We start from the raw sequence: 7003 nt of genomic DNA, 5'->3' as shown, positions 1-7003 counted from the left end.
GTAAATGGCATGGACTGACTTAATTCACTCAGGGTTGTCACAAATATTCACTTTGTTTCTTCTAGGTCTTTATTAAACAGTTCTTGAATCTTTTCAATCTTTGTTTCCAGGCTATTTATCTGTAACTCCATTTTGTTTTCAAGATTTTGGATCATTTTTATTATCATTATTCTAAATTCTTTTTCAGGTAGATTCCCTATCTCCTCCTCTTTTGTTTGGCTTGGTGGGCATTTTTTCATGTTCCTTTACCTGCTGGTTGGATATTTCTCTTTGCCTTTTCAATCTTGTTTTAGATCTGCTGTTCTGGGAGTGGGCTTTCCTGTATTCTGGAGGTCTGTGGTTCTTTTTAATTGGTGGAGGATTAACCAGTGGTGTGAGGTTAGACGATTGCTGTCAAGATTCCTGTAGGGGAGCTTGCGTCAGTGTATCTGGTGCGTTGGAACTGAATTTCTTCTCTTTGAGAGCAAAATGGAGTGCCCAGTAATGAGTTTTTGGAAATGGTCTATGTGTTAGGTGTGTCCTTGGGCAGCTGTATGATTTATGTTCAAGGGCTATGTTCGCGTTTTTGCTGGAGAATTTTGCGTGGTAATGTCTTGCTCTAAAACTTATTGGCTCTTGGGTGTGGTTGGTTTTCAGTGTAGGTATGAGAGGCTTTTGGACGGTCACATTATTACTTAAAAGTTCCATGTAGTCAGAGTTTTCTGGTGTTCTCAGGTTTTGGGCTTAAAGTCTCCCTGCCTCTGGATTTCAGTTTTTTTCCTGTAATCTCAGGACTTCTCCAACTATACAGCCTGATAAGAAAACTTCAGTTAATGGCTAAAAGATTCTCCCCTGTTAGGACACCCAGAGAGGTCCCAGAGTTACATGAAGAAGAGGAGAGGAAGGGAGATAGAGATGACAGGAGGAGAAAAAGGGGGACTCAAGAGGAGAGAGACAGATCTACGCAGCTGTCTGTTCCCAGAGTGTTCTCCGTAGCCCAGTCACCTACAAGGATTCACAGAATTGGATTGGGAAGAGAAGGGGAAAGGAGGAAATAGAGGTGTTCTGAGGTAGAAAACAGAGAGTCAAGATTGGGAGAGAATAATCTTCGGCTTAAAAATAGGGCTTCTCTCTTTTTTTTTTTGTAAGGTTATAGTGTATTGAAAATGAAAATTAAGGAGTAGTATAGGAGAACTAGAGGACTTTAAAAGAAATAAGAGAAAAAGAAAAATAGAAAATAGAAGAGAAAAAGGAAAGAAAAAAAAGAAAAAAAAAGAAAGAAAAAGAAAAAAAAGAAAAAAGAAAAAAGTTTTTTCCCCCTAATTAAAAAATCGTAAAAGTCTGTGGAAATGAAAGTTAAGGAGTAATGGGGGAGTAATAGGGGATTTTAAAGGAAAACAAAAGAGAAGAAAGAAAAAAGAAAAAAAATTAAAAAATTTAAAAAAAAAAGAGAAAAAAGTAAAATTATATCTAGGAGTTTCTCTGGAGCTGTTGCGGTCAGTGTGGGTTCGGCTCAGTTTCAGATAGCTCCTCGTTCCAGCTTACGCTTCTCGATATCTACAGGCCCCTCCGGTGTAGTCAGCGTTTCCTAGAGGGATTTTAATCTGTTGCACCAGTCCCTTCTGAAGCGGTTCCCTTTGTTTATGTGGCTTCTGTTTGCCGGTCTCTTCAGAGCCTCATTTCCGCCCTGACACAGGCGGGCGGAGGTGGACTCTTACTCAGGTAGCTAGTTCCGTCGCTCTGCGGGGCAGGGAGGGGCTTGCGCTGTGGGGACAGGCTTGCGCCGCGGGGATGGGCTGGGGCTGCCGGGAGGGGCTGACGCTGCGGGGATGGGCTGGCGCTGCGGGGCGGGGCTGACGCTGCGGGGAGGGGCTGGCCCTGCGGGGGCGGGCTGGCGCTGCGGGAGGGGCTGACTCTGCTTTCTCCGTCTGCGCTGCTCAGGCTCCCGGCTGTTCTATATGGAGCGCGCCCCGCGCTGCGCGAGGTTCCAGCCCTCGGGTGTTCCACAAAAGCGCGGAAGGAAAAGCTGCGCCTGCTGTCTGTGCCTTCCCCGTCAGAGCGGTCCAGGCAGCCAGGGGCTTGGTGGGCGCACTCTACCCAGGTGTGGCGCGCCCCCTCCCTTCCGCGGACCCAGTCTCAGTTTCCGCAGGCGCCAGTCGGGCGCGCGCGCCTTCCACCCTCAGCGTCCCCAGCCCCAGTCCCCGCCCGCACCGGTCGGCTGCCTGCGCCCTGTGTCTCGCCGCGACCTTCCCCTCCCCCCTGCCTCCTGCCTCCGGCGGGGCTGGGCCGGTCCGCAGCCTGCGAGCTCCTCTCTGGACCCTCTCGGTCTCTTTGTTCTGTGAACGGCCGGCAGTGTGTTCGGGCCGGTTAATTTACTCTCTCTCTTTTGGTCTCCCACAGTTCAAGTTGGCAACTCACAGAAGTTCCCTCCGATTGTCCTCAGGGCACTCGGCCCGGACCCTACCCCAAGCAATGCCGCCTAAGAGCTCCCGGGACGGATCTCCGTCCTTGGCTCTTTTGTCTCACTTTTTATCTTTTATATTTTGTCCTACCTCCTTTCGAAGACAATGGGCTGCTTTTCTGGGCGCCTGATGACCTCAGCTAGCGATCCGAAGTTGTTTTGCGAAGTTTGCTCTGCGTTCAGTTATTCTTTTGATGAATTTGTAGGAGAGAAAGTGGTCTCCCCGTCCTACTCCTCCGCCATCTTACAAATATTCACTTTGTAAGAAGCCAATATCTGTGATGTACAATAAAGCAAAACACAACAAAACGAGGTAAGCCTTTGCATTTCAAGGATCCTTTCTCCATAGAAAATCAATTTCATAGTTTCTGGGAGTTACACCATGGACATACTTTGGGATGTCCACTATTCAGCCTACTGTATCTTTGAAAGAGTCCCCCTTATCACCACCCTTATCCAAACCAAACACAAACAGAAAAAAAGATCACATTTCTGTGGATGGTGCAAATTAAAGATTTTAAAGAGTTAAAAAAAAAAGGCACAATGATTAGCTCCATCATATCTGAGCCCCTCATATCTGGTAGTGGACTCCTGCAAACTCATCCAAGAATTCACTCTACTCTTAGTCTCTGTTTCAGATGTGATATCTCTGCTAGAGCATAATAACACATCTTCAGGTACATGGTAGGATGTCATTGCTTTGGTGATTGTGTTCTCTGCCATCTCTACCTGAAAAGACAAGGTAGAGTTCTCATTCACTTGGAACAGAAACAGCAGACATTTACAATTTTTACTGAGAATTTTATAAAATAAACTTTCTTCTCTTCCCTCATAATACAGACCAATGAGATATGAATTATCTGGATATACTTCAAAAAACTGTGTTAACTGACTGTGTTGATAACATTGTGCTAGTCAGGCAGGATGAGCAAGAAATGGATAGTACATTGGACACATGTGTAAGATGCATCAGTGTCAGCGAGTAGAAGATAAACTCTATAAATATGTGTGATCTGCCACGTCAATGAAATTAATTGAAACCCCGTGATCGGGGGTATTTGAGGTCATCATTTCAAAAGGAGAACAGATTTTTGCATTTTTCCTTTCTACAGAGGAAAAAAAAATACAGTTATTTGAAGGCATTTTTAGGAATTAGATGTATTCCATCCTGTGACTCATATGCCAAGTAACAACAACAACAAAAAATACCCATTGTGAGTGGGCCCAGAACAGGATGGAATTCTGCAGTAGGTCTAACTTGTGATGGACTGTAGTATTAGGTAGACCTTGCCTGGAGAATCCCATGGACAGAGAACCCTGGTGGGCTACAGTCCACAGGATTGCCAAGAGTCAGACACGATTGAAGTGACTTAGCATGCATGCACGAGTAGTATTAAATGCATCCATAATGACAGAAAATACTATGTGGGATCTCTGCCAACCTTAAAGACAGAATCACAACACAGCAATATGAAGTCACCTGGACTGGAGAATTATAGGTATTTGAAAAAACAACTCCTGGCATGCTATGGGACTCTGTTAGAAAAGCAATACTAAACGATGGGACATAATGCTGTTTCCCACCAGAGATCATTCAGCAAAGAATAGGCATTAGGCAATTAAGGAGACAAAACTATGCAGCCGGGTAACTTAGACAGTCTTTGTCATCATCCACTCTGGTGCCAGTCCCTAGAACAAACTTACAAAGTGGTTTGGGTGACAGCAAGTGAAGCCGTGCCTGGGCCCCAATATATGAGCTCCTGTTTACCAATACATGGGCTCACATAACTACTTCCTAACTGACTGTAAAGAGAATTACGCCTGTTAGGAGTCTGATTAAATACTGACTTCCTGATATGGCACCACTGTTTGTGATGACCAACTGGAAATTCGTGGTTGATTTCCTACCTTGGATCTCTTTCACACTGGCTATTTACCCTGACAACAAGAGCCACATATTATTGGAAATGAGTTTATCTATCACTTGGATGTTCTCTACAGAAAGTTCACATTCAAGTGACATGAAATTTTAGCAATTTAAACTGTTCAAAGCACTGAAAGATGTAAAAGTGTTTAAAAACCAAGATTTGTAAGACTGCAGGTGAAAATTGACTTCAACATGAGGAATCAGTGAACTATGATGGACAGGAATGGGAGAATTTAACTCAGATGACCATTATATCTACTACTGTGGGCAGGAATCCCTTAGAAGAAATGGAGTAGCCATCATAGTCAACAAAAGAGTCCGAAATGCAGTACTTGTGCAATCTCAAAAATGACAGAATGATCTCTGTTCGTTTCCAAGGCAAACCACTGAATATCATGGTAATCCAAGTCTATCCTCCAACGAGTATTGCTGAAGAAGCTGAGGTTGAATGGTTCTATGAAGACCTACAAGATCTTTCAGAACTAACACCCAAAAAAGATGTCCTTTTCATGATAGGGAACTAGAATGAAAAAGTAGGAAGTCAAGAAACACCTGGAGTAATAAACAAATTTGGCCTTGGAGTACAGAATGAAGCATGGCAAAGGCTAATAGAGTTTTGCCAAGAGAACACACTGGTCATAGCAAACACCTTCTTCCAACAACACAAGAGAAGACTCTACACATGAACATCACCAGAAGGTCAACAACAAAATCAGATTGATTATATTCTTTGCAGCCAGAGATGGAGGAGCTCTATATAGTCAGCAAAAACAAGACCAGGAGCTGACTGTGGCTCAGATTATGAACTCCTTATTGCAAATTCAGACTTAAATTGAAGGAAGTGGAGAAAACCACTAGACCATGCAGGTATGACCTAAATCAAATCCCTTATGACTATATAGTGGAAGTGAAAAATAGATTCAAGGGATTAAATCTGATAGAGGGCCTGATGAGCTACAGATGGAGGTTCATGGCATTGTACAGGAGACAGGAATAAAGACTGTCTCCAAGAAAAAGAAATGCAAAAAAGCAAAATGGCTGTCTGAGGAGGCCTTAGAAATAACTAGGAAAAGAAAAGCGAGAAGCAAAGGAGAAAAGGAAAGATATACCCATTTGAATGCAGAGTTCCAAAGAATAGCAAGGAGAGATAAGAAAGTCTTCCTCAGCAACCAATGCAAAGAAATAAAGAAAAGCAATAGAATAGGAAAGAGTCCTCTTCAAGAAAATGAGAGATACCAAGGGTTCATTTCATGCAAAAATGGCCTCAATAAAGGGCAGAAGTGGTATGGACCTAAGAGAAGCAGAAGATATTAATAAGAGGTGGCAAGAATACACAGAAGAACTGTACAAAAAAGATCTTCACAACCCAGATAATCATGATGGTGTGACCCCTCACCTAGAGCCAGATATCCTGGAATGTGAAGTCAAGTGGGCCTTAGGAAGCAACACTATGAACAAAGCTAGTGGAGATGATGGAATTCCAGTTGAGCTATTTAAATCCTGAAAGATGGTGCTGTGAAAGTGCTGCACTCAATATGTCAGCAAATTTGGAAAACTCAGCAGTGGCCACAGGACTGGAAAAGGTCAGTTTTCATTCCAACCCCAAAGAAAGATAATGCCAAAGAATGCACAAACTACTGCACAATTATAGTCATCTCACACACTAGTAAAGTAATGCTCAAAATTCTTCAAGCCAGGCTTCAGTAATATGTGAGCCGTGAACTTCCAGATGTTCAATCTGGTTTTAGAAAAGGCAGAGGAACCAGAGATCAAATTACCAACATCAGCTGAATCATCGAAAAAGCAAGAGAGTTCCAGAAAAACATCTATTTCTGCTGTATTGACTATGCTAAAGCCTTTGACTGTGTGGATCACAATAAACTGTGGAAAATTCTGAAAGAGATGGGCATACCAGACCACCTGACCTGCCTCTTGAGAAACCTGTATGCAGGTCAGGAAGCAACAGTTAGAAGTGGATATGGAACAACAGACTGGTTCCAAATAGAAAAGGAGTATGTCAAGGCTGTATATTGTCACCCTGCTTATTTAACTTATATGCAGAGTACATCATGAGAAATGCTGGGCTGGAAGAAGCACAAGCTGGAATCAAGATTGCTGGGAGAAATATCAATAACCTCAGATATGCAGATGACACCACCCTTATGGCAGAAAGTGAAGAAGAACTAAAGAGGCTCTTGATGAAAGTGAAAGAGGAGAGTGAGAATGTTGGCTTAAAGCTCAACATTCAGAAAACTAAGATCATGGCATCCGGTCCCATCACTTCATGGCAAATAGATGGGCAAACAGTGGAAACAGTGCCAGACTTTATTTTTTTGGGCTCCAAGGTCACTGCAGATGGTGATTGTGGCCATGAAATTAAAAGACTCTGGATCCTTGGAAGGAAAGTTATGACCAACCTAGACGGAATATTAAAAAGCAGAGATGTTACCTTGCTAGCAAAGATCCATCTAGTCAAGGTTATGATTTTTCCAGTAGGCATGTGTGGATGTGAGAGTTGGACTATAAAGAAAACTGAGCCCTGGAATTGATGTTTTTGAACTGTGGTGTCGTAGAAGACTCCTGAGAGTCCCTTGGACTGCAAGGAGATCCAACCAGTTCATCCTAAGGGAAATCAA

The sequence above is a fragment of the Cervus canadensis genome, chromosome 26 (assembly GCF_019320065.1).
Source record: "Cervus canadensis isolate Bull #8, Minnesota chromosome 26, ASM1932006v1, whole genome shotgun sequence".
NCBI classification, from domain to species: domain Eukaryota; kingdom Metazoa; phylum Chordata; class Mammalia; order Artiodactyla; family Cervidae; genus Cervus; species Cervus canadensis.
This window is presented reverse-complemented; position numbering follows the sequence as displayed.